General features: G+C 57.2%; 1 protein-coding gene across 1 annotated transcript in view; it reads left to right on the top strand.

Moving 5' to 3' along the window:
- The window catches only part of TWIST2 (twist family bHLH transcription factor 2), a 51,257-nt gene extending 24,359 nt beyond the window's left edge, over positions 1-26,898 (top strand). The window contains exon 2 of the mRNA XM_004455607.4: positions 26,186-26,898. The gene's annotated coding sequence lies outside the window, so the exon portion shown is untranslated. The remainder of the gene's footprint in view (positions 1-26,185) is intronic.
- Positions 26,899-27,987: the final 1,089 nt, after the last annotated feature.

Below are 27,987 nucleotides of genomic sequence, written 5' to 3'. Positions count from 1 at the left end.
GGGGGATGTCGGCCCAAGGCGTTTTCTGTGTCGGTGGAGGCTTCCCACTCCCAAGGAGCATTCACATGGCCATTCACCGTCACCGGCCGGTCAGCTCTGCGCAGGGCCCCAGGTGCAGCTGAGGGTGCAGCGGTGGCGACCTGATGGCACCAGCTCCAGAAAAAGAGGAGCAAGATGAAAAGTCTCTCCCAGCGTTTTCCATAACTCTGATACCAAAACTTGTCAAAGATTTTTTTAAAAATCAGACTCAACTCAGGAGGATCTTAAATAAAATTCCAGGTAAAATGTAGGAAAAATGAATTCAGCACTATTTTGGAAGAATAAGGCACTACGGACAAGGAGGGTTTATGTACAGAATAGGAGGATAGTTTATTGGGATACCTTGTCAGGTTTTTGACACACGTTGGCAATATGTATCAAAGCATGAAAATTTTTTATAGTCTGTGACTCAGTTATGCAATTCAGCATATCCACAAGTAAATTCAATATCATTTCTGATATTGAAATTCTCAATGAAATTATAATACAGTGATTCTTCTTCACCTTTGTAGAGAGTACCTACTTCAAAAACTGATATGACAGTCAAGTCATTTGCATAAGTCAGAACGTTTCTTGTGAACATACTATTTTCTGACATTATTTTGAATTTTTTCAGTGATTCTAGAAGACAAGAGAAAGAAATAGATATTGGACTATTGGAATGCTGAAGATAGAAATATTAATATTTGTAAATAATACAATTGTCTATGAGGAACCTTGGCCCCCATCCCATCACCAAAAAGGAAAATCAATTAAAAAATCACTAAAACTAGTGAAAAAACTTAGTATGGAGTCCAGTTATCCAGGCAAAGATAATTTTAAAATTAAAAAAACACTCTCATGTGCACTAATATTAACCCATTAGTCATATGATAAAACAAAAAGACACTGTAATATAATGTCAGGGTTCTTCAGAGAAACAGAGCCAACATATGATTATGTCAATATTGTGAGATTTCCTATAGGAATTGGCTCGTGTGACCGTGAGGATGGGCGAGTCTGTATCCCATGGGGCAGGCCCCGATTTGGGAACCCCAGTGAAGTCCCAGGGAGAAGCTGGCTGGCTGCAGCAGCGATGGGAATTCTTCCTTCTGACTGCTGAAACAGCCTCTTTTAAGGACGTTTGCTACCAGATTTTAGAGCCCCCGTATGAAAACGATGGTGGTGTAAGTTGAGGGCTAGACAGAAAACTGAGTGGAATAGAACATTAGGGAGCACAGAAATAGCCCTAATATCTGCCCCACTCAGGTCCCAGGTGAAGGCACAGTTCCTGTAAGTTCCAAAAGGGCAAGAACGGCCGTCGAGGTTGCTCCCTGACTGGGCATGCCCTCTGTTGGTCGTGAATACCCAGACTCGGGCGGTGCCTGCCCCAGCTGCCATTTCTCTGTCCATTGTCCAGCTGTAAATAGTCAATGGCTGGATCTCCTTGCCCTCCGTGGGGGCTCAGGACCTCAGTCCACAAAGTCCAGCTATCGGGGTCTGTCCAAAGCACCTGTGGACAGCCCGCTTGTGCCTTTCTCAGCTATTATTCCACCTTATTTTTTCCTACAGCTTCCTAATCTAGGGTGAAACGGCAGCCATCCTGAAAACGAGTGGGGGCTCCTCACCCGAGCTTATTGCAACCATGGGTGTCTGTAGACCCGCCCAGCGGGCAGGGGTTCAGGGGGACGGGGCCCAGCAGCCAGGGTCCTGGGGGACTCAGGGACAGTGCAGGCAGAAGCACGAGCGCGATGTTTTTTCCAGGGGAAGTAGCACTCCCCAGTTTAATGGGGAGTCTGTCCCTCCAGGAGCGAACTCACAGATTAAATTCTTCCATGCAAGGGGTAGACTCGAGTGGAGAGAATGGGGCCCTGGGAGGGGCCTGCAGCTGGAAAGGCCAGGCACTCTCTTCGCAGCCCCCCACTCTTAGCAGCTGGCTTTTCCTTCGCATGTCTCATCAGTTGTTCATTTTGGAAGCCGCCGCAGGAATTCGTCTGTTCAAAATACCGAATGAGGGCGTGTAATGGTATAGAGAAGCAGAGATTTCCACGTCGTGAAGATTGAGAGCGAATGTTTGACTCTCTAATTGTGTGGTGTTGCATTCAGTGTGTGCTTTGCAGAGAGAAAGAATTTGGGCAGCTCAGAAAGGGGAGAGGCAGACCCTCTCACTGTCTCGCGCGGCAGGAAGCGTGTTCGGGGCCGTTGGCCTCGGACGTGGGTCTTCCGAGGTGCTCCCCTCACCGAGCATGCACCCCTGCAGGGCAGGGGCGTCTGCCTCAGTAGGGGGGGCATGCCGGCACCACTCCGGTGCTCCTGCTTCCATTGTCATTACCAATAGTGCCCCCCTCCCTTTGTGCTCAGGAGCACCCCACTTTTGAGGGTGGGTCCAGCATGTGCACATGCGCACTCCCTCCTGCCGGGGCTCCTGGGCATTTTGCACTCCCTCCTGCTGGGGCTGGGCTGCTGGGGTTGCTGTGGGGTTTTCTAAGCCCCCTCCTCTACCCTGTCCCCCCCAGCCCCACTCCAACATGCCCAGCTCCAAGGCTTGCCGGAGAGGGGGCAGCAGGGAGGGAAGAGTCAAGTGGGCTCCCCAGAGAGGCTGGGCACCATGTGGGCACAGAGAGAGGCTCAGGCAGCACCTCGGAGGCCGGAAAGAAATGGGGGCATTGCCAGCAGTGGCCACATCTAAATAATTTTAGAATAAGTAAAGTATAAAGCAAAACACTGCAAGTAATAAAGTAGTAATTATTGTTGACTGAGCAACGGGGCCGTGGTGGAGCCTGGCTCTGCGTGAAGGGCTGAGCGCAGTGGCGTAACCACTTTCCCACGAGCTCAGCAGAGCACGGCCGGGTTGTGTCCTGGGGACCCCTTCATCGTGAGGCCCTCATCTCCCCAGGCCACTTGCTCACTTGCTCACACCTGCTTGCTTCCTCCTACTTGCTCACTCCCACTTGCTCACATGCACTCTTGCTCATTCACGTACTTGCTCACTCACCTGCTCACACTCTTGCTCATTCCCATTCGTTTCCTTGCTCACACTCGCTCACTTGCTCACATGCACTCTTGCTCACTCATACTTGCTCACCTGCTCACACTCTTGCTCTCTCCCATTCATTTGCGCGCTCACACTCGTTCACCTGCTCACGCTTGTTTGCTCCCTCCCACTTGCTCACTCATGCTTGCTCATGTGCACTCTTGCTCACATACTTGCTCGCTCACCTGCTCACACTCTTGCTCACTCCTGTTCGTTTGCTCACTCACATTCACTCACTTCCTCACTCACATACTTGCTCGCCTGCTCACACTCTTGCTCACTCCCGTTCATTTCCTTGCTCACTCGCTCACTGGCGCACACTTGCTTGCTCACTTGCGCTCTTACTCCTGCAGTCACTTGCTCTGCCCTCGGTCTGCCAGTCTCAGGACGTTGTGTTCCTGGCAGCAAGGGAGGGTCCCGCGGACTGTGAGCGGCTCCCCGGGAGAAGGCGGCGCCCCCGGCCCTGTGGGCTGGTGCCCCCTCTCAGCAGCCCCGTTCCTGTGTCGCCAGGTCTGGTCCTGCGCTCGCCCCGGGAGCGCTGCGTCCACAGGATGAATGTTCACGCCCCTGGACCTCCAACAGTGGCTGCGTGGAGCTCGGGAGGGCAGGCTCACCACCGGGTGCCAGGCTCGCCGTCTGCGCCTCGGGGCTCACAGCCCCCGCGAGTGAGGGGTCCTGAAAGAGGACACCAGCCCCTCGCTGTCGCTCACACACACACTCTGCCTCCATCTCTCACACTCACACACGCCCCTTCTCTCTCACACACACACTGTGTGTGTCTCAATTCACACACACGTGCACACTCTTCATGTGTTTCTCTGTCGTACACACACGTGCACACTCTCTGTGTCTCTGTCTCACACACGCTTGCACTCTCAGCTTTCCCGCACAGCAGGTGCGGTTTGAGCCCCTTCCTCTCTCCTGGGTCCCGTCCCCCTCCTCTTCTGGAAAGGCTGGTTTCCCTCCCTCCAGTGGCAGCCTCTATACCCCCAGACCCTGGGCCACTGTCTTGGACATAACTGGCCACTCCTGTGTTTTCCGGCCAGCATGGGCGTCCCTTACTTTCGCTGCCACCACCGTGGCTTCTGGCATCCACTGGCGTTTTGGGGCCGCTGCGGCCTTTGAATGAGCTGGTGGCTGGGAAACAGATTAGGGTGCTACTTTCCCCCTTTATGCTCTGGCCAAACACAAATGAAAACGCCTGGCGCCGCTTCCCTGCCAGTGTGCCCAGCCTCAAACTGCACAGCCTTCTCGAAGCACGTGCCAAGTTACTTCAGGCTGGCGTGGCCTCACGTTACCGTTTGAGAGCTCCGTTGTCCTGACTCCGGTCGAGGCGGTGGGGGCCGCGGACACTGGAGCTTCGCTCTTCTCTGTGCTCTGGCCTCTCCACCAAGCGCTTGTTGATCTGTAAAATCACTTAAATTCGTGAGGAAATCTCCTTCTTGAAAGGAGAAAATTCGCTTGTGACTTACAGGTTCATTGTGCTGCACGATTAGGGGCCGTGTCTGCTTCGAGAACGCTGAAGTGGTAATTCCTTTTCAAAGTCCGCCGAGAGCAAAGCTGCTTTCTGAGGACTCCGTGGAAGCCCGGGGACGGTCCCGGTGGCCCGGGGGCTGGTCAGTGGTGACGGGGGCCGAGGGGCAGGTAGCCTCTGTGCAGGTTCGCGTGTGCCAGGTGGTCAGGCTGCAAGTCTGAGCCCCCGGCCTTTACGGCCGGTCTTGGTGTCCTTCCCTCATGCTTGGTGGCCAGCCAGGGGCGGGGGGACACTTGTCCACGGGAGTCGGTGAGCAGGCGGACGTGGGTCTGGGATGAGAGGTCCATCCCCCGCGCAAGGCCTTGAGCCCTGGGGGCGTGCACACGACAGCTGGAAACCTCTGGCCAGGAGGGACGGGAACGTTCCTTGGGTGACTCTTTGCCTCCAGGTGCTAATTCCTCTGGGACTGGAGCAAGTACTTTGGGCCCGGGACCTCCCTTTTCGGCTTTGCTGCTGGCTTAGGTGGGGTTGAACTGCCCTGGGGGAGAAGGGCAGTCTTTAGGCCAGCCTTGTTTCAGGGGGTGGGCTGGGGTGCAGAAATGTTTCCTCTGCCCACGGCAGATGCCCCTTGTGAATTGTGCATCGTGGAGAGCCACGGGAATCCGTGGACACGAGGGGCCAGCCCAGCTACGCCCTGCTTTCGATGGGCCCTTGGTACCCGAGGCTCGATTTCTAAATTCTCTGGGGATTTAAAATCCACTCCCGCTCTCCCCTGCAGCTGCTTGTCTCCGAGGAGCCGAGCTGGCGTGCTTGACATTAAACAGGGAAAAAGAGAGAGCGAGGAAACAAAGGGCAGGAAGAAGGGACAGGAGGCCTCGAGGCAAAGCCACGAGGCCAGTCGGCCCGTCCTTCATTGCCCACAGCCCTTAATTCCAACCCAAGTAAGAGGGTTGCGATTTTGAAGGCAACTCAGGAAAGCTGGTCAGCATTTGAGCCAAAGCGTTTTCCAAGAGACCGGCTGGAAGAGACTTCTAGAACACGAGGCCAGTTAAAGACGGGTTCCCGTGCCAAGGGCGGACGGGCAGGGCCGCGACGAGGACGTGCTGATTTCGTGCCTTGCGGAAAGGGAGGCGGTTTCCAGGAATGCAGGGCCCACAGGCTTAGGTTTTCGCTGGCTTCTCGGCTGTAAGATGTACGGAACTGTGGCTTTTCTCTCCTTGTGCATCTGCAAGGCTTCAGGAACGACGGCTGAGAAGCAGCGCTGCTCCAGCAAAGCCGGGGTGCCCTGCAGGACGTCTGGTTTCAGTCTGCCCTGACCCCCCACCTGGAGTGCGCTTGCCTCTCCTCCGCGTGCCTCCGAGTCCCTCTGGCCTTCCCCCTTCCTTCAGAAGTGTTTCCATCCAACCCAGCCCTTCACCCGACGAGGCACTGAGGGTCGTCACGGTGCTAGCCGTTTTCTGGGAAAATACAGCACTCCATACCCATATACCAAGTCCTCACAGCAGGTGTACAGGCATCAGCTGCACCCACAGCCAGAGAGGGTGACCGAGCCCTCCTTTTCCCTGGGGACCCTGTGGCCATGACATGGCTCAGGCAGGAAGGGAGGTCCAGCTCGGGCATGGGATGTGGGCACGGTGCTTGTGTTTGCTACATGCTACTACTGGCAACAATATACCAGGAATGGCTTGACCTTTACAGTGGGGACTTATTAGTTAAAAGCTTCCAGGTCTGAGGACCCGAATGTGTCCAGATCACGATGTCATCGGGGTCGCCCCGAGCTGCAGCTGTGGGCCATCGGGTCCACGGTGGCATCTGCTCACCCCTCCCCTCTTCTCTGATCCTTGTTGATTTTTTTTTTTTTAAGATTTATTTCTCTCCCCTCCCCCACCACCCCGGTTGCCTGTTCTCTGTGTCTATTTGCTGCGTGTTCTTCTTTATCTGCTTCTGTTATTGTCAGCGGCACGGGAATCTGTGTCTCTTTTTGTTGCGTCATCTGGTTGTGTCAGCTCTCCGTGTGTGCGGCACCATTCCTGGGCAGGCTGCAATTTCTTTAAGGCTGGGCGGCTCTCCTTATGGGGCACACTCCTTGCGCGCGGGGCTCCCCTATGCGGGGGACACCCCTGCGTGGCAGGGCACTCCTTGCGCACATCAGCACTGCGCATGGGCCAGCTCCACACGGGTCAAGGAGGCCCGGGGCTTGAACCGCAGACCTCCCATGTGGTAGACGGACGCCCTCACCACTGGGCCAAGTCCGCCGCCCCTGATCCTTGTTGATTTTAGCTTCTGGCTTCTGTGGCCTTCTTGCCTAGCCTCTGAGTTCCCCTCTGGCTCTGCAGCTTTTTCCTCTGTCCCTGAGGCTTTTTATTCCTCCATTTATTAAGGACTCCAGTAAGAGGATTACGACCCACCCTGGGTCATGCAATCTAACCAGAGGCCCTTCCCCAAAGTAATTTAATCCAAGTAATTTAATCAAAAGGCCCCACCTACATAGGTTTGCATGCACAGGAATGCATGCACAGGAATGCACAGGATTTTCTGAGGTCCCCAAAAACTTCGAGTTGCCACACAGGGTCACTCATAAAAAATGAAAAGGCGAGATGGGAGGGTGTATTTGCCAGGCCTCGTATATGCTCCCATGGCAAAATAGGCTTCAGTCCTAGAGCAAGTTCTAGAAGGAAGTCCTTCTAGTCTCCCCGTCTTTAGGTTTAGGCCCAGGAGAAGGCCCTGCGCAGCAGTTGAGCTAATGTACAAGTTCAAGGGCTGTGATCACCTGGCACATGCCTCACCTGTGCTGAGACCTAAAGCACAGGTGAGGCCGATGTAAACATCCCCTTTATTACTGATGGAGCCTAAGTGGAAGGGTGTGGCTTATGACCGTCCCCATCAAGCAGACTCGCCGCCCAGCTCCTGCAGAGCTGGACCAAGGCCTCCCCAGAGCCAGGGAGCGGGGTGGGGGGCTGCCCGCAGAGGACGCGGGCACTGCTGGAAACGCCGCAGAAAGCGCACTCGCAGAGGAAGATACGGGGTGCCGAGCTGAGCGCACCCGTCAGGCAGGTCACGGTGCCTCCCCTGGGGGAGGGAAGGATAAGGGGCGTGGATCGTTGTGCTTCCTCCATGGGTGGCATGGGAAGCGGCGGGCAGACGCAATTCCCTGAGAAGCTCAGGGCCGTTCGGGGTCAGGCCCGACTCCCTGGTTGACCAGAACCGTCGTCTCCTCTCCTCTCGTCCCAGCCCGCAGAGTCCGCCCCGGTGGTGGAGGGGGCGGGGACTCTGTGTCCCCTGGTCTTCACAGGGGTGGTGATTCCTGTGCCGGAGCAGGGGATGAGCAGCCTGGGGGGCGCACCTCCTTCCAGGGCTCGGCACTGCGTGTCACGGAAGCCCTGACCCCTGCTCAGTCGTCAGTGCGGAAGGTGGGGTCATGTGACTGGTTTTGGCCAATGCGCTTCCCAGCTGCAGAGTAGAAGAGCCAGTGCCGGCGCTCGCATCTGCTCTCCTCCATTGCCCCAAGTGCTCCAAGTGGCAGAAGGACGAGATGGTGGAGCCCCGCCAGCCCGAGCCCCCGCGGGAGCAGAGCCCCCGCCGACCTGCACCGCGCAGCAGGAAGGAGCCCGTGGCTGTGGGAATCCACTGAGGGTCAGGGGATGTTTGTTGCACGGTGAATCCTGACTGGAGAGCACTGCAATACCTCCTTACTATTGTTTGTGTTGTCCTGAGGGCCAGATACTGGGATTCTCTGTTTTGAGAAATAGACATTTCCTTGAGAAAGCTGCATAAAGTGAGGGAATTTAACATTCATTTTAGAGGAGCTCAATTTCCCAAGAAACTTTTCACTTAGGTTTTACAAATCATGACATTTTTCCGTGGTGTCACCATGGCTTCCTTTATTTTTGTTTACTAAATGTGAATGGCCTCTGTCTACAGATTGCCTCCAAGTAGCTCATATTAGGATGCTGGAAAAGTTTTAGCCATTTTGTCTTTTCTCTAAGTATTTTCAGAGTCCTTCCTCCAGTTCGGATTTGGCTGGGGCTTTCTTCTGTCTACTGACTTCTCTCTCTTTGCTTTTAGGGTAGTGTTTTGTGTTACGTGGGTTCAGCTGAGTTCCTTAAACTGCAGGAACATCTGCGTCCCATTTGCTTATTGACAAAGCTTGATTAAAGAGAACCTGAAGGAAAAGGTGGATTTCTGGAGGCAGGGTTTAAAGTACATGGCTGACTTCCCTGGTAAACATGATGTCAGCACCGCTTTACATATTCATGGGGTCCATCTCGGTAGAAGAAATTACTCTAGGACGAGTCGGAGGTTTAACTGCCTTAGATATGGGCACGTAAGCTACGGTGGTCCCCACTTAGAGAGCAGTGGCCTGAGTTAGCCAAAGGATGTAAGGAAACACTGGGGACCCTCGTCTCCTACCCGGCTTGTTAGACAGTTTGCGGATGATAACCGCAAGGTCTTACCCGCTAGCTCTGGGCCCTGACTTGCTTCCCTTTCAAGTAAAAGCAGCTGCTTCTGGCTTCTAAACTCAGGGCTCTCGTTATAGTGGACATATCTATGGGCGATTTGGGAAAGGACACACGGCCCATGTGCATTCCCCAGAATGACTGCTCATGCTGCTTCTGCCAGAGAGGAGGGGGTTGCAAGTGTGCTGGACCCTTGAGTGACACGTTGAGAAGGGATTCTGGCACCTTCCTTGGGCACAGCCTGGCACTTCCCTTCCCAGGGCTGCACGGGCTCCAGAGTGGCAGGCGGCTCCCTCCACCTCGTCGTTGTGCCCTCCGCCACTCCTGGAGCTTCTCTTCTCGGCAGAGGAGCCGTGGAGGCTCCCCTGGTGAGCCTGAAGAGTGTCCGTGTCTGACTTGCTGTCATCGGTGCCAGGGTGGCCCTGCATTTACCCCATCTTCTGTAGGGTGGGCTAGCCGAGGAGCAAGTGGGAAGTTGCCACGCCAAGTCGGCCGCAGGAAAAATCAACTTCAGCAGACTTGGGACAAAGGTGGCCCTTCTTAAAGCAGCAGCATGGGTCCAAAGGCACTGAGGTGACTGCCGCCTGCGTTTGGAGAGCCGGGCTCTGCTCGCTGACCGTCGTGTTTCCTGGGGGCTGGAGCGGAGCGCTGGGCACTCTGCAAAGGAGAGGTGGCTGTTACCGACTGGCTGCCTTTCAGAGAACGCTCGTTTGCACTTATATCATGAAGTTGGTACCTGATCGGTTAACCTGCATGAGGAGCCGCCCCATTCCCAGGGAAGACAGCGCCTGGCAGGGAGCACTAGCTCCCCCTCCCGTGCCACTGGCCTCATCCGTTCATACCTGCTCAGAGCCTGCAGTGCATTCATTGCATGTTTCTTAGCATGAAGTGAGCACTTACTAGCTGGCAGGTAACCTCCCACCTGTGAGACAGGTAGAGCTGGCCCTGTTTTGTAGGTGAGCTCTCCAAGGGCGACAGGGCCAGCGTGAGAGTCCAGCATGGCCGGGCAGGTAGGAGAGAAGACGAGCCACGTGCGGACACCGTCAGGGCTGGCACGCACCTCCCGAGGGGTCCCAGTGTGCTCCTGGGGGAGCAGGTGGAAGAGGGTGCCCTGGGGAGTGAGGTGCTCCCCACAGGAGCAGGCAGAGCATCGTGGGTGAATGTTCACAGCTGATGTTGACCCTTTGCAGGGTGCGGAGGCCAGAGGCCCAGGACGCCGGGCAGCGGGGAGCCCGCCCGGGTGGGGTCAGCCCGCGCCAGGCGGCCCCTGCGCTCGGCCAGGGCACTCCCTCTGCGGAGCTGCCCCGGGGATACCAGCCCTTCATGCCCACTCGGCCAGCCAGGTGCCCTCCAGGCCTTCCCCGTCACCACCCCAAGGGAGCATTTGACTCCTTTCAAATGCTTGGCGCCAACTGTCTGCAGTGCAGCGGCAGGCCACTGGGAGCTGGCGACTTCGGAAGCCTGTGGGAAAGAGGAGCCCGCTCTCGGTACCGCGGGTGACGCAATCGTTTCCCAGGGAGGTTCTTCAGGGACGTGACCTTGTGTGCACATTTAGGTCCTTTCCTAGCCTTGGAAAACTCACTGTTTAGGAAAATGCCGACTGATTTGTTTTTTCCTATTCAGAAGCATTTTGAAAGCAAAATAAATGACGTAAGAGTTATTTGATTGTGTTACAATTGATCAAAGTGCGGTTTCAGTCCAGGAATATTGAAGTTTTAAAAAACTGAGCAGGGAATCAGACGTGGTTCAACTGATAGAGCATCCGCCTACCATATGGAGGGACCAGGGTTTGATACCCAGGGCCTCCTGACCCATGTGGTGAGCTGGCTCACGTGCAGAGCTGCTGCGCCCAAGGAGTGCCGTGCAACGTAACCCCTATGCAGGGATGCCCCGTGCATGCATAAGGAGTGTGCCCTGCAAGGAGGGATGCCCCATGTGAAAAAAGTGCAACCCGCTCAGGAGTGGCACCACACGCACAGAGAGCTGACGCAGCAAGATGATGCAACAAAAAAGAGACACAGATTCCCAGTGCTGCCCAATAACGCTAGTGGGCGCAGGTGCCACCTGATAATGCTAGTGGACGCAGATGAACACACAGCGAATGGGCACAGAGAGCAGACCACGAGAGGGAAGGGGAGAGACATAAATGAAAAATAAATCTTTAAAAATAAAACTGAGCAATGACAAAAGTCGGCCTGTGTCCCTTCGTTTGACACTTGTGGCCTGGCGGCATCTGGAAGACGAGGGTGTCTCCTCTAAATTCTCCAGGCAAGGACAGAGCCTGGGGCCAGCGTCTGCCAGGACCCCTTCTCTCCGCGCCTTCCCAGGCTGGACGCACCCGGCCCCCTCGGTCACCGGAAACACCACCAAGATGTTTGGAGCTTTAATGTGCTCCGCTGCCGCAGCGCGGCCTCCCTGGCGAAGGTGGTCCTGGCCGTCCCTTGTGATGGCAGTAAATGCCCGTCCCCTCACGCCTGCGAGCGGGTCTGGCCTTCTCGTCCCGGCGGCCCTGACCTCCTAGGGCCCAGGTGGGCGGCCTCGCCGGCAACACATGGGTCTGTGGATCCTGAAACCTCACGTTTGCATGTCAGAAACGGAGTGCTGGGAATCGCAGCTCTTTGTTTGACAGAGTCTGACCGACTTCCCTATCTGGGAGATAATTTCTAACACGTTTTTCCAGAGGAAACGGCAATTCCAGGTGCCTTTAAGCTCAGCGAGGTAGCTAGGCCATCATCCAGAACCTTCCAGCTCCTAGTAAATCTTCCCAGGCCAACGACGAGCCTCCGGCCTCCTCGCCCACCCGGCCAGGCCCCTCTGTGCCCTGTGAGGACGACGCTTGTCCCGGCAGGCCCCTGGGCCTGCTGCTTGGGCCCGACGAGGGGCCCGACGAGGGGCCCGACTGGGGTGGCTGGGGACCGGTCACCTATCCGGCGCTCTAGCCTGGATTCCGGTCTCGGGTCGCGTGTCTGTCCTCGCCGCCCCTGGGGTTTGCGCCCTCCCATGTGCTACTGTGCAGCTGAGGGAGCAGCCAGGGGCGAGGGCAGGGGTCTCCTTGGGTGTCCCTGCCCTGCGGACCTGAGAGACACATCTGCTAGGGGGGCGGCTTCACCCCCAGAAGGAGGTCGATGTGGAGAAAAGTCTGTGGGGGCCGGAGATGAGGCCAGGTGCACTGCGCAGGCCCGGGCACCCCGGCCGGCTGGACGGGCTTCCCCGTTTCCCAGGTGAGGCGGTGCGCCACCACCCCCCACCCTCCCCACATCTGCCCCGAGAGGGACCAAGGCCAGCTCTGCCCAGCCCCCTGGGACGCCTGCCGGTCTGAGGCGTCGTGGAGGGCAGGGAGATTGGGTCTGCAGGGAGGTAACGCCTTTTATGTCTTTAAGAGGCGACCTCTGACGTTCAACGCTGCCGTTTCTTCGTGGAGCTCAACCATTTGCCGGCTTCTCGTCTGCCCCGCTGGCCTCGAAGTTCCCGCCTGGGGCGTCTTATTTGGTGACGTGGTGCTGTGTTGACGGACGCGGGTGGGAGCCACCCTGCCGTGGCCCCTGAGCCTGCCTGGTGGACCCTGGAGCCTTGGAGACAGCTGGGCTGTTGCCGGGCAACCACAGGGCCGGCCAGTCCCCTCCCGGTCTCGGCCCTGACCGCCACGCGTGCCTGCCCGCTTCCCCTGCCCTGCCTGCGCAGTCACAGCAGGCTGCCCTCGCCTCCTCACTCTGTCTGCAGCCCCCCGCTCTCCACGCTGCTGCCAAAGGCCTCAGGCAGCTCGTCTCATCCTTCCTTCCCCGAGCGGCCCCCGCTGCCGATGTGCTTCTCCTCTGGGGTTGTTTGTATCACCGTCACAGGCTCCGACCAGCCCATTTTTACCTGGACTAGAGCAAAGGCAGGTCTGGTCACACTCAAGTGAGCATTGCAGCGTTTCCCAGCAGAGATCACTTTTACTCACGTGGTGCAGAAGCTGGAGAATCTGAGGCGCGCTGAAAGGAAGCGAGTCCAGAGCTTGGGGTGCAAGAAGGCTTGTCCCCCCTTGCAGGAGGGTCGTTTAACCAACACCTCCTGCCCTCCCCAAAGCTGGGCTGTTCTGGGGTGCCTAAGAGCTTTCACACCTCGCCCCCGTGTGCTGCTGAGTTTTCCAAAGCACCTGTCTTCACAAAGGGCCTGGGGACCTGGTTTCCAGAGATTTGCAGGACCGGGGGCTGGATTGTAGCATCGTTCTTCCCATCACCTATTTTTTTTTTTTTGTCTTTATTTATTTTTTTAAGGTCCCCATAACTCCCCACCCCCCTCACCCCATTCCTCCCCCCATAACAACATTCTCCTCCGTCATCATGAGACATTCATTGCACTTGGTGAATACATCTCTGAGCACCGCTGCATCTCATGGTCAACGGTCCACACCATCGCCCACACTCTCCCACAGTCCACCCAGTGGGCCATGGGAGGACATAAAATGTCCAGTATCTGTCCCCACAGCACCACCCAGGACAACTCCAACTCCCAAAAACATCCCCACATCACATCTCTTCCTCCCACTCCCTACCCCCAGCAGCCACCATGGCCGCTTTCTCCACACCAATGCCACATTTTCTTCGATTCCCATCAACTATTAATAGAAAGGCTTTTGCGTTCTTCTGAACATAGCTGGGTACATGCTTAAAATGTGAAAAACGGCATATTTTATCTGGGCCATTTGGGGGAAAGGTGTCCAAGGAAATAGATTGGGAAGTAGTAATTTCTGTGAGCAGGTTCACATTTTTAAAACTTGCCAACATTTTAGAGATGAATCTGGGGAACTAGAAGTGGGTGGTAGTCAGAGTGCTTGCATGATGCTACACGATTTTCTGCCCTCTTTTAAGTCGTTCCTGGGAAATGGTCTCAGGAATGTCCCCTTGCACCCGCCCAGATGCTGTGCTCCCGTAAGCTCCTCTGTCCCTTTGCTGGTGACAGTTTGTGTCGCCTCCCAAACCTTGGCTGATTCACCTTTAAAACGCGTGCGTTGCGGAGAGGTTCGACAGATGGGGCGGTCACTCTGGAGTGCCGTGGTGGCCTGCAGCCCTCCTTGAGCAGTTCCTGCCTCGCTCTCAGTCTTACCAAGTGTGGGGACCCCCTTGGTGTCCGCAGCCCTCCCCGCGTCCCCAGCCTGCAGGCCACGCCTGGTCCTCCCTCCAGCAGGGGGCGCTGTTACCAGCCTTCCATTCATAAACCCACCCACTCCAGTTTCCACCACACTTTGCCCCACAACCAGCCCGTTTTTCTCCGCCTTCCTGCACTCCTTGCCCTCCCTGGTCCCCTAAATACATGCCTCCCCTGGTCCTGCCATGGAGAGGGGCTTGGACCTGAGAACGAGCATTCTCCCTGGACTCCAGGGACCTGAGCTTGTATGTGTGCCAGTCGCCCAGCCTCTCCGGGTCTGTTCCTACCTCTCCCCAAGGAGAGGACAGGGCTGACCTCACACGGAAGGTGACCGTCCTCAAGTCCCCCTGAGCACCCCGCCCCTGCCGGGCTTTCCACCGTGAACTCCAACTCCACGGATTCCTGAAAACACCAAAAACTCAGTGCGGCCAGTGCTGGCCTTGTTCTTTGCCCCCCAGTGGCGCCTTCTCTCACATTCCCTGTTTCGTTCACGGGGTCACCGTGTGTATCGGTCAAAGGGGTGCTGATGCAAAGGACCAGAAATCGCTTGGCTTTCGTAAAGGGTGTTGACTTGGGGTAGACGCTTACAGTTACAACGCCCTAAAGAGTCCAGCCTAACGTTGCTCCTTCCCAAACTCTGTTGCCACGTGTCGAAGCAAGATGGCGGGCGACCTCTGAGGGCTCAGCCGTCCTCTTCCTCTTAAATCTCGTGGGCCCCGCTTCTCCCACTCTCAGCTGGAGGCTGGCCCAGGGCTGTCTCTCTCCCTGGGGCTCGTTTCCTCCTGGGCTCAGCTGCTCTGGTCACTTTATGAGGTCAGCTGTAGACCATTAGGCTCAGCCTTCCTCTGTGGCTATGGAGCTGTCTCTCTTCCTCTCTGTTCTCCGGTGTATCTACTTCTCTTTTTGATTGAGCATCCGTTTATACAGCCCACCAAGGGGAAAGGGACTCAACCCTGCACGCCCAATGATGTGATTGAATCAAAGCACTAGTCTTGATTTCATGAAGTAAAAGTGAAACCTCTGAATTTAATGCAATCAAAGGGGTATCACACCCAGAGGAACAGAACAGTTTACAAGCATAATCCATGTCTCTTTTTGGAATTCATAAATGATATCAAACTGTCACATCACCCATTGCCCAGCCGGAGCCCTCAGCCTCCCTTCCACCACCCCCACATACAGGTGGCCTCTTGCTGCCCCTCCAGTGGCCCCTGTTTTTTCACTTGGTTCTGGTCACTTCTCCCTGGGCCCTGCAGGAGCCGCCCCCGAAGGTCCCACCACTTGGGTCTTTCCTCCACCATCTTTTGGACTCACCCCCAACTTTTCTTTCTGAAATGTGGATCTGACCTTGTCAATGCTCCCTTTTAAAATTCTCATCGCCCGCCTCCGTTGCCTTTGGCGTCATGGCAACCTCTGGGCTACCCTGCACTGCCCTTCCCAGACTCCCTGCCTGCCCGTGCTCCCAAATGCTCACCTCCCTCCAGACTACCTGGCTCCCGCATGCCCTCGTGCCTCTGCCCCTGCCCCTTCCTCCCCTGGGGAGGCCCCTTCTCCCCCCCGCCAGGAGGCCATGCATCTTGAAGACCCAGCTCCAATTCCCTAAATTCTGGGAGGAACCCCCACCCTGAAAAACCTGTCGCCTTTCCCGTACTTTTTATTTTATTTAAAAATTTTTTTTATTGAAGTGTAGCATTCACACATGAACATACATAAATGACAAGTGTATAGCAAAAGTTGCGAACTTACAAAGCAAATGTGCATTTCATCATACAGGGCTCCCATACCTCACCCCATCACCAACGCCTTGCATTGTTGTGAGACATTTATAACAAATTATGAAAGAGCATCTTCGAAGTATCACTACTGACTATAGTCCACAGTAGACCAAACGTAAGATAGATGTTGTTTTTATACCTTTATTATAACACATACATTGTGCTGTCATCATTTAAAATTAACATATGTTTGTATTTTGTAGCAAAATAATTATGGACCTTCATGTACTTTTGTTAAACTTTTGTTAGGACACGTTACGTGTGGGTGCAGTATGTTGCTTTCGTGTGTCCCCCCCATAATGCCGCGTGGGGGTTGTCTTTTCAGACGTATCACATGTTTCACCAGAAGATGTCTGTTCTTTCAGCACCGCCGGGTTTGGACCCGCGCGTCAGTGGGGGAGGCGAGCAGTCTCCTGAGAGGAGGGATTTGGGGGCAGCACCTGGGGGCTTGAGCTCTGGTTCTGGTCCGTAGCCCGGCCCGGCCCCACCGCCGCCCCGTGGCCCTGAGCCGCCCTGCAGGCACTTTCTGCACCGTCGGCCCAAGCGGGGGCTGCCCGCTGGTGGGACCCTCCGTCCTCCTCCATCGTGCTTTCACCTGGAGGCTGCATCTGGTGACCGGCGAAGATGCCTCTCTCCGGGTGGAAGCGCCCTGGTGTGGGCTCCCTCCTGTCACCCAATTCCTCAGCTCCCACTGTCGCGGAGACTCGCGTGCCTTTGTGCCGCTCCCGCAACGCACCCTGAAGACATGGGCAGCTCCCTTCGGCGGAGGCGGGTCAGGGAACTGGGCAGGGGCGCTGGGCCCCCTGCGCCTCCTGCGGCGGGAGCTGGCCAGCTTGCGAAGCCCCGTGTCGTCCCCAGGGGGCTGCCCTGCAGGGGCTCTCCCCGGGGCGGAGGACGAGGAGCCAGCTGGCTTCTGGGCCCGCGCTGCCCTTTGCCCTGACCGTTCCCGGCCGCCTTCCACTTGCCAGGCAGGCCGTTCCAAACGCGGCCCCATGCGGGTCCCTGCCGCCCAGCCGGGCTGGACACCCCCCCCCCCCGCCGCCAGCTAAGCGCCGGACACCCAGGGGGCCGTGGAAAGCGCCTCGCGGCACGGCAAGTCCAGTCGTTCCAAACAGGAGTCCAGCCCCGGGTCAGGCCGCGAGTCACGGGCAGGGAAGACAGGGAGACGGGGCGCAGCCCTTCCCGCTGCCCCCTGCCCACGGGGGCAAGTGCCCCGTCCTCGGTGGGCCAGACGCAACCGAGCCACCACACATGTGACGCTGTGCCTCCCCAAACACCTGTGGACCTGCTCCCATTCCATCTGCGGCATCCCCGCGCAGCTGGTTTCAGACATCAGCGAGGTCATTTAAGGAGCTTTTCAGAGTGGGCGGCTGCCTCCATGTTGCCCAAGACCCCACCTTCTGGGGCTTTCTCTGAACGGCCAGCGAGAGCGCATCGATCTGCTGGGGGACCAGAGCTGTGGGGGTGAGGACGGGGAATTCTGCCCACCCACCGGACCTGGGTGCGCCAGGGCTCTTCTTCCCCGCCCTGCAGAAAGTTCTAGATCTTGACCCGGGCTCATTTTGCAAAGCGTCCTGGGTTCGGTGCCCCCCACAGCCTAATGAGAAGCACGTGCCAGTTCCTCCGTGCGAGTCTTTGGGAAAGGGCAGCAGGCTGCGCACCTCCCCTGCCGGCACTGCGTCGTAGAAAGTGTCACAACAAACAGCAGCACGACTCCTCTTTGGAAAACAAAGTGGTAGTTTGTTGAGTCCCATCCGCCGCCAGGTGCCCCCAGCCCCTGGCCTGCCTGCTCTCCCTCATTTCTAGAAGTCGAGCCTCAATGGCCCCTGGGGCGGTGGCCGCACTGTCACTTGGTCCGCACGCCCCCTCGGGCTGCTCACATCTCGTAGAGGAGGGCGAGGAGAGGATGCTGAGAGGGTGGTGGGAGGGGAGGAAGCCTGACCCTGCCCTGCAGCGCTGCCCCCACCCGCCCCCTCGTCCCGTCAGCACCCTCAAGGCTGGCAGGGCCACCCACACCCCCGTTTCCCAGGGTCCCCGACAGCTCAGGGGCTCTCGTCTAGCTGTGCGCCCACAGAGCCTGGCCTGCGAGGAGGTTCCACCTTCTCTACGTTGAAAGCAAAGCCCTTCGTTTCCCCCCCTGGCTGCGGGCACGGCGTTGTCTGAAAGGCGCCTCAGGGGAGGCGGCTCTGGGGCGCTCCGTCCTGGCCCGGGACTGGCAGCGGGGGGACGCTGCCCAGAGCTGCACCCCGGGAAACGTCCGGGGCCGCCCCCCTTCCCCATGGGTGTCGCTGGGGGCACCTGGGGCCTGGGCACCTGCCTCGCAGGTCAGCCCAAGGACTGGTCCAGAACAGGGCACCTGGAGATGCCCATGGCACGCGCTCACCTGCCTCTGGCCAGCTGTGCGACCTCGGTCAAGGCGCGCTTCCGCCTGAGGTTTCTCTGTCCCGCGCCCGGTTCTCGGGACGGACGGGATGTCCCTGCTGCTCCTGCGCCAGCAGCGTCGGGGGAGCGCGGGATCTTGACCAAGGGCAGGTGCTGAGGTCCTGCAGCGGACCAGGCCCGGGACTCTGAATTTCTCACAGGCCCCGGGTGACTCGGCTGCTGATCCGGGGGCCGCCTTTTGAGTAGCAAAACCACAGAATGCTCGGGGGTCAGTGGCTCCAGCTTCTGGACGGAACCAGCTTGGACCTGTCCTAGTGGGTGCCCAAGTAAGCCCCACGGCCCCAGGCGGGCTCCGAGTCACAGCCAGCCCACGATGGGTGTGGCGGGCCCTGCGCCAGGCCCCACACGCGTTGGACAGCCCCCTTGGGTGCCCCCGCCAGGCGCTCTGCCTCCTCTCTCTCGGGGGTCAGGGGCGCCCTGGGGAGAAGCTGGCAGGGGCCGAGCTGCAGCCGGGGGCTCTGGCTCCATCCCAGCCCCCATCTTGCACCCCTTCTCCCTGTGCACGGCTGGGCCATCCACCTGCCGCTATTTGGAAGCACCTGGTTGGGGACCTCTGGCTGGCCCCTCAGTGGCACGACCCTTGCTGGGTTATCTGGCGGACGTTGGTCGCCCCTGAATCGTGCCCCCCCGAAAGTCATACTCAAGCCCTCCCCGCCGCCTTGGGTGCAAGACCCTTGGAAGAGGCTGCTTAGGATGAGCCCAATCTGAATCATGGGGGCCTCGGCCAGAGACCTCACGACACAGGGGCCCGAGGTGAGACCCGCACACAGGGCCAGTCCCGGCTGGAACGCTGGGCTCGGGGGCCCGGCCCTGCCGGCTCCTGGGTCGTGGACTTGTGGCCTCAGGACAGACGGATGGTACGTCCCTGTGGTTCACGCAGCCCAGCGGTGGGACTTGGTTACAGCAGCCTGGCAAGCCGAGACACCCTGAGAGGGCAGCGGCTGAGTTGGTGCTGCCATCAGGCCCCCCAGCCCTGGCGCCCACTCGGCCCCAGTACGGGGTCGCCTGTCTCTCTGCCTTCAGGCCTGCCCCCTCGTCTCTGGTCAGCCTCGGCCCTGGCCTGCCCAGCAGAGGTGCCCACTGGCGATGGGAGGCAGCCCTGCTTGTTCCAGAAGGTCCGGAGTAGCCATGGGCGCCCCACTCCAGACTGACAGTAGCTGCTGGCTTCATTCATTCCATCAGCAAACATTTGTCCAGAGCCCTGACTAGGTGGGGGGTGCTGATCCAGAGCTGGGGGACACAGGAGGGGGACACATACAGCGCCCTGCCCTCTCGGGGTGCGTGGTCTCAGGGTGACAGCTATTGTCACCGAGTGTGGACCACGTCCAGGCCTCTGGGGGGCTCACTCCACCGCCAGCTCCCAAGGGGCTCGGTCCCATTGTTACCCCACATTGTGTTTTTGCATGTGAGGAAACTGAGGCCCAGGGAGGTTGAGCCACTCCCCAAGACCCTGCTACCCGAAACCCAGGGCCCAGGGACTGCCCTGCCCAACCCCTGCCCTGCCCAGCTCTCGGGGAGGACTAGAGTGGAATTGTGCTCAGCGCCTGCAGCATCTGCTGAGCAGGGCTCCTTTAACTTGTGTTACCTTTGGAGCGACACGCTGATTTAACAGCCTTCCCAGCATACTCCTGCGCCCCTGGAGTAAGCCCTGGCGGGGTAGGGGGTCCGGCTTGCTGACGACTCAGGATTTTTGCACTTACTTTCGGGGATGGCACCTTCCTAGCCTTTTGTGTGTTTTTGCCATTTGGACAAGGATCAGGGTGGTGGGGGCAGCATTTTAAAATAAAGTGGGATGTGTGCTCTCACCTCCGAATTCAGGAAGAGCATAACATAGGAATTACCTGTCCACAGAAGATTTGATTTAATTCTCTTGTAATGCGGTCTCATTTGTTCCTTTTTGTGGGGTAGATACAGATCTTCGCTAACCTGGTTATCCACTCTGTAGTTATTGGTATGTTAACGCTTCCTCCTCCTTGAGTGAATTTGGTAAACTGATCTACTGCGGTTGTTGAAAGAACAAGCTGCGCATCCACTGCCTGGCTGCAGGTCTTGCCCCATCTTACTCTTAGTCTGAGCAGAGGAGCTGGGGCTGCCGGGTTCCCACGCACGTCCAGGGCAGCTGGCAGCTCCAGTCGCATTCAGTCCCTGGGTCCCTGCCTTCATCGTAGGCTTGGCCTCTGAGGATTTTCCTTGCAATTCTTGTTTTTCCCCCTAACGTTCTGATCGATTGATTGAGCCATCAATCGACTGTTTGACGGCAGTGGGAGAATTGCTAGATGACCCGCCTCTTTACTTGTGAGATAGAAGCCGTGATTCTTTTTCATTTGGATGGTGAAGTTTACAAGGGCTGGTTTCCCAGAAATGGCAGCTGAGTGGTGTGTTTTCGGAGCCATAGATGCCAAAGCATGTTCCTTTTGCTCTCCTGCACGGTCCGTGGGGCCGCCACCTCTTGCCCTTGGACACGCTGAAAGCTCCCTGGCCTGGTCATGGTTTCACAGTACAGTTAGGAAGTGAGAAGGGTTTTGTCCCTTTTGCGTCGAGAAGCCTGCGGGAGGTCTTCGTTACTTTTAGAATCCAGACGTCTCTCCGTGGTGTGGCTTTGTTGCCCGTCCCTTGTAGTTTTTCCTCCCAGAACTCAGCATTCCCCTCCACCTGAAGATGGGGTCTCCCTTGGTATAGGCCGCGCCCCTCATTGTCTCCGTCAGGGCTGCTTCTCTCCCAGTCACTGCACTTTCTTTGCTCTTTTTGTGCCTCTTCTGAGGAGACTTCTATGATTCGATCTGTGATTTATCAAAAATTTTTTCATCAGGGTCTATTTTGCTCTTTCTTACTTCCACTGTTGTTTAAAATCTACTTTTGGGAAGCAGATATGGCTCAACAGATAGAGCGGCCGCGACCATATAGGAGGTCCAAGGATTCGATGCCCAGGGCTTCCTGACTCGTGCGGTGAGCTGGCCTGTGCGCAGTGCTGCTGCATGCAAGGAGTGCCGGCCCATGCAGGGGCTCCCCCCGAGCAGAGAGTGGCCCCTATGCAAGGAAAACTGCCCCACGCAAAACCGCAGCCTGCCCAGGAGTGGTGCTGCACACACGGAGAGCTGACACAGCAAGATGACACAACAAAAAGAGACACAGATCCCCAGTGCCACCTGATGAGAATACAAGTGGACACAGAAGAACACACAGCAAATGGACACAGAGAGCAGACAATGATGAGGGGAGGGGAAATAAATAAATAAATCTTTAAATAAATACATAAAACAAAATCTACTTTTATTTCCAAAGGCACTGTTGCTGTTTTCTGACTGTCTCTTTTCTTTCAAACCAGACTCTTCTTGTTTTGGCCCTGCAGAGTGCTCTGGCTTCTCTCCAGGACAGACATTCTGGGTTGGGGAAGTTCGCTCCCCATCCACGGAAGCCGTGGCTCGAAATGCTCAGCTCGGAGGTGATTGCCCCTCGTGGTCATTTTTTGCTCAGCCCGTCTCCTTCATTTGTTGTCTACTCCTATTTAGAAGGGAAGTTGGGTTTATGACATCAAGTTGGTGCCATCCTTCAAGCCAGCTCTGGCTGTGCTGTGGGGGCATCTGAAAGCTGCATGGGAAATGGTCAAAAGCTGCATCCAGGCTCGGTGAGGGTGGGGGGGGGCCATCCTGGAGGCCAGAGCTGCCAGACGTTGAGTGAGGGGGGCTGGCACCAGGACAGACTGCGGCTGGAGCTTTCTCTGCACCAGCTCCTCTCGACCTGGCCCCTTCCCTCAGTCCCCAGCATATCCGCGGTTGGGAGCCCAGGAGCTGGAGGGCGTCTTTGGCTGAGTGCGGTGGGCGGGAGGGAGGGAGGCAGCAGGGGAGGACACAAGCAGACTGGCGTATGTAGCTCCTTTTCAGGGAGATGGGCACTGCAGGGCATGTGGAGGTGAAGCCTGCCTCTCTGTCCATGTGGGGACCAGTTCAAACCCGGGGCCCTGCCTGGAAGTCTGCCTTGGGCTGAGGCTGATGGCCCAGCTCCTGGGTTTCTGTGCTGGGCTCCTGAGCTCCTGTCCTTCTCGTCTCTGAGAGCAGACTGTAGAGTCTACATCTGGGTTCTGTCCCTCCACCCTTATTTCCTCCCTTTGTGGGGGGTTGGGCAGTCCACAGTATCTGCGGTCACTTTGCCCCCTTTCCTTTCCGGTTGCAGAATATTATCTGCTCTTCTTTTTCAACAGTTACCACCGTCTACCCTGAGTTCTACTTATTTGCAGACATATTTCTTCCCTGCTAGATTTCTCTGATCCATCTCAGGGCTTTTTAACAACTAGCAGCATTCCTGGCACATGATGGATGCTCAGTACCATGTTGGAAAGATGGATGGATGGACGGATGGTTGGATGGACAAGTGGATGGGTGAATGGATGGACGGGTGATTGGATGGATGGACAAGTGGATGGGTAGATAGATGGAAGGATGGGTGGATGGATGGATTGATGGATTGGCAAGTAGATGGATGGATGCAAGGATTGATGCTTGGATGAGTGGATGGTTGGATGGATAGAAGAATGGGGAGATGGATAGTGGATGGGTGGATGGATGGTTGGATAGATAGATGGACAAGTGGGTAGTTGAATGGATGGAAGGATGGGTAGATGGATGGATCAATGATGGGTGGATGGACAAATGGATGGGCGGATAGGTGCATGGATGGACAAGAGGATGGGGGGATGGATGGATTGATGCTTGGATGAGTGGATGGTTGGATGGATAGAAGAATGGGGAGATGGATAGTGGATGGGTGGATGGGTGGATGGATAGATAGATGGATAAGTGGGTAGTTGAATGGATGGAAGGATGGGTAGATGGATGGATCAATGATGGGTGGATGGACAAATGGATGGGTGGATAGGTGCATGGATGGACAAGAGGATGGGGGGATGGAGGGATGGATGGATGGAAGGACGGGTGGGTGGATGCATAATGGATGGATAGTTAGGTGGTTGGGTGGATGGTTGATTGAATGTATGGATGGATAGCTGGGTAGGTGTGTAGGTGGATGGATGGATGGATGGATGGATGGATGGATGGATGGATGGATGGATGGATGGATAGATGTGTGGCCTTATAAATAAAGCCACTGCTTCTTCTGGAGACTTTCCACTGACATTTCACTCCCTGTGTTAGGTCCCGGGGATACAGAGTTGATAAGATCCTTTGCCTGCTCATTAGCACCTGATGGTCTGGTGTGGGAGAGAGACAAGGAAATGGACTCTCTGAGTCCAGCTCCATGCTGCTTCTCTGTGGCTCCATCTGCCATCCTTTCTTCCCTGCCAGCCAAGCAGCTGCAGAGAGGAGTGAACTGTACACGGGACCCCTCATGGCTTCAGGTGACTGTTAGGTGCAGGGGGCAGCCCTGAGCCCCAGATGCTTCACATTTGCTGCAAAGAATACCTCCCATGTCAGCAGACATGCTGGGGTCAGGAGTTACATCAGGGGGGCTGGGCCGGGAGGCTCTTGATCAGAAAGAGAAGTGAACCCATGGCTTGGTTTCTGCTCGGGCTCCAGGCCCCTCGGGCATGTGACACAAATCCTGAAGCCCACCGCTGGCTGGGGATGGCCCCTAGCATTTCTGGCTTTTCATGGATGATACTCTGTTTCCCCTTGGAGGGTTGATTCAGCTCATATATCAAAAACTGTTGTAATTATTTCCTCCCACTGAGGAAGGCTTCCATTTAGCTTTCTCTAGCTACCCTCCCCCCCACCCCCCGATAATTATCTAATTACAACCACATTCTCCAAGAGAGAGCAGGCTTTGACTTTCTGCCCAGGACCACTTTAAAAGGCTTAAATATTTGGAGTGCTCTGAACTTGAGAGAAGTGTGTGTGTGTGTTTCCATGCACATGTGTTTTAGGAAAATGTGTTCTAGCCTTTTCAGATCTTTGTCTTGATTCAACAGAAGTTTCTGGAGTTCCCAGAGGAAACAGGCCTGAGGATTTAAGTGTGGACAGGAGTCTTTTGGGGGGTGGGGTGGGGTGGAGCACCTATCCCCTCCTGCCTGCTGAGTGTGTCAGAGCCACACACTCCCACATTCACCCACGGCCACATGCACTCCCCTTCCCTTTTCACATGCTTATTCAGCTCTCGTGCACACTCACACTTGTGCAGTCTCCTGCACGTACACTAAGATTCACATGTGCGTTTCCTGCACGCACACTTGTGTGCATGCACACTTGCTCACGTTCACATACGCGCCCCTGGCTGAAAGCCTCCTCCCCAGGGTCCAGCCTCCCCCCACCACCCAGGACCGCTGCCTGACCACTCCCCCAGCTGACCAGTCACTCAGCCTGCTGAGGCATCCTGTGGCCTCCTGGGTGGAGCTGTATCTGAGGCCCCCCCTCCCTGGTGCCCCAGCCCGGGTCCTTTGCAGGGGGCTTAGGGTTCCCAAGGCCTCTTGAGCACCTGGAGCTTGGCCCCTGCCCCCAGCTCCTCTAGGGGCGTCAGTTTCCCAGGCACGGCCAGGCGGGGAAGGCGCTCAGTGGACCCCTGCCAAGGGGACCCGCTGAATCTCTGCATCCCAAGGGTTATCTGGTTCCACAGACGGAACTGAGTGCTCACGGACCCCGGGCCCTGGGCCCCCGCACTGGACACCGAAGCCCCGAGGGGTTCCTGGGCTAGTCTCCAAAAACCCCCAGCGCAGGCCCCACCCCTGCCCGGGGCGCAGCGGGGACCGTGGCTGAGGGCCCTCCCCACCCCGTCCTCACTGCTCGTGACCTTGAGTGTCCACCTGGGGCCCCCGCGCCAGCGGCTCTCAGCAGTGGCCTCGTCTCCAGCCTCGGGGCCTCGGACCCCTGCCTCCCGCCGTCTTTCCAGCACGAGTAAGAATGCCTGGGCTGCGGCCCGTGCCCACTGGACCCCCGAGGACCTCACTGTCCTGGTGTCCGCCCTCCCCTGCGGCGTCGTCCTTCGGCAGTGCCCCCTGCTTGGCGACAGGCTGGACTCAACAGCAAAGCCCTAGCAGGGGAAGCAGGGCCGCTGCGCAGGGGGCTTCCGACGTCGGGTGGGCGAGGGGTGGGGGGAGAGGCGCCACGCTACTCCAGGGAAGCTTTTCTCCCTCCAAAGTCCTGTGAAAGTCAGAGACAGTGCTGGGAGCCGGCCGGGAGAATCTGCTCACAGGTGCATTTTGTTTGGCCACCACGGATGTAAGAAATCAGTGAAATGAGCAGGAGGGAACAGGGGTGTGTCTTGATTGTGGTCGCACGTGATAAACTTGGGTATGGCTGCATACACACACGAGCGCAGATATAACTGGCGAAATCCAAAAAAGCCCTTGCGCTTGCTCGCTATTGCGCTATAGCTGCGCGAGCTGATACTGCAGGGGAAACTGGGGCCAAACTACATTTTTTTGCTAGGAATCTATAATTATTGCAAAAATCAGATATTTTTTAAGTCCCTCCCTTGACAGCTCCTGGCCCCAGCAGCTGCCCCATTTCTCTGCACCCTCACTTCCTCTTCTCTCCTCGGCCCCCCGAATCGGGCTTTCCTCGCCGCCACTGCCCTGAGCTCCAGCAGCCACCTGCACTGCCGCAGCACTGCTCTTTGGGGGTTACGTACCCACGGTCAGCCCGCCCTCGGGGAGCCCCGTGCGGAGGAAGCCTTCCGGGGATGCAGATGGCAGCAGGGGGACTCTGGGTGCAAGAGTGGGGGGTGGAGGCGGGTGGGGGTGGGTGCCCCGGTTGCCCCGGCAACACCTCCCGCCTCTGCTGGGAGGCAGCGGCGTCCCTGGCTGCCGTGGACCTCCTGTCCTGCCCCACCCTGGGGCCTCCTCCCAGAGCGGCAGCACGTGCCGGGGGGCCAAGCACTGGGGGCCTCACCGTCCGCCTTCTTTGTTTTCCAGACCAAACCGTGTGTGTGAGGCTGAAGTGGAATTGGGATGCGTCCAAGCCTGTAACTTCTGAAACCTGGACAACCTCAAGGAGCCCCCCTCCGGCCTCTGCTGTGCAGCCCAGCGAAGGAGAGGGACAGCTGCAGCCGCGGGCTCCCCGGGCCCCCGCCTCTCTCCAGGGACCATCCCCAAACCTGAAGTGGCATTTACAGGTTTTTCTTGCCGGCAACATTCTCCTTGTCATCCTTGTCGCTGTTCGGATTTTCCTTCTGTTCGTTTGTTTTTTTTTTTTCCTTTGGGAGGGGGGGTTTGTATTTTTTTCTGAAAAAAAATCTCTAGATTCAGGAAAACATTTACGAGAACTTGGATTTTGGAATTGTATTTCCTTTTAAGTGCCTTTTTTAATGTATATTTTTTTAATAAAACAAAAATGCATTCTTGTACAGTACTGTTTAAACTGGACCAAGGCTCTCAGAGAAAAACTTTGAGTTCCCTGCGTACCCCAGCCCTCCGCATGATCGATTCAAGTAAGCCTGGAACGCTGGCTGCCATGCCCCTAGTAATTTCTTCTTTCCCGTGACTTGCTCAGCTCCCCGGCCTTTGTATTTGCTGTTTCAGTGTATATGTTGCTTGTTTGTTTTATTTATTGAGACCCTCCCACACTGGCTGCGGCGTGGTCGTGTGTACTGCTCCCCTTCCCAGGGCCAATAAAGGTGTCAGCACAGCCCCGCCTGCGCCTCTGTTCTCTTGACCTCACGGCACCAGACACGGGGCCCGAGACGCCGGCACGGGGGGCAGATCGTCACCTCGACAGGGGCGGGAGGCGGTCTGAGACGGGGAGTGCGCTGCAGACTCACAGGAGTCTTGGGTGGGGTAGGCCCCTGCGGGGACGGCGGGCGGGGTCTGCTCTGGCCCCTCCCATGACCTGGCACCCAGCTGCTGGAGCCCGCCACTCTCTGGGCTGTTTCCTCCTCACCTGTCCTGTGTCCATTCCTGGTCCAAGGGAGGGCTGGCTAATGCCAGCTCACAAAGCTTCCCTCCGCCTCCCCCCCGGGGGTTCTGGCTCCCCGGTGCGATATCCGTGCCACTGCGTCAGCCCATCTTCGGACAGGTCGTAGTTAGCTCTGGGCGCGTCGCTTCCCCACACTAATCCCGATTTCCACGTCCACCTTTCTACGCCCTGGCACCGTGTGCCCAGTGGCGTGGGTGTGGCTAAGGAGAGCACCTGTTTGTTCAGGTAAGGATGGAGCCATTGCCTAGAAACCCTTTTAGGAGAAGCTGCCTGGGGACTGGTCCAGGTGGGTAGGGAAACCAGGGCCCCCACATCTCTGTGAGGGACAGCGGGCCCCCCACCCTGCTCACCGTCTCCCTGAGCATGTCAGTATCTGTGGTGCCAGTGGGGGCTTGCGGGCGTACCCCACGCATGAGTGCTTCCAGCTTGGGGGCTGCAAGGCACTGGGTCACAGCCCTGAGCCTCCGGGGCTTTTCGTGGGGGAACAGGTGGCCCCAGGGACTGTGGGATGGAGCTGTCCACGGCCCGAGGGGCCACACAGACCCCACGCAGACCCAGGCGGCTCTCCCAGGGCCTCTGGCAGGACGTGGTGGCCTGAGAGCCCTCTGTTGCCCCCTCTCCCTTGCCCTCCACGCACTGAGATGGCAGGAGCTCCGAACACGCCAGCCTGCCCTCAAGAGCTGTCACCTGGCTGAAGCAGTGCCTGCTTGCCTTCAGGCTGGCACCGCCCGGGGGGCTCCGTGCATCTGTCCTGGGCACCAGGTCCCTGCAGGGCGAGCCTCAGCCGGCCCGTGCACACATG

Source organism: Dasypus novemcinctus, chromosome 7 (genome assembly GCF_030445035.2).
Source record: "Dasypus novemcinctus isolate mDasNov1 chromosome 7, mDasNov1.1.hap2, whole genome shotgun sequence".
NCBI lineage: Eukaryota > Metazoa > Chordata > Mammalia > Cingulata > Dasypodidae > Dasypus > Dasypus novemcinctus.
Note: the sequence above shows the minus strand (reverse complement) of the source record. Positions and strands in the feature narration are given on the sequence as shown.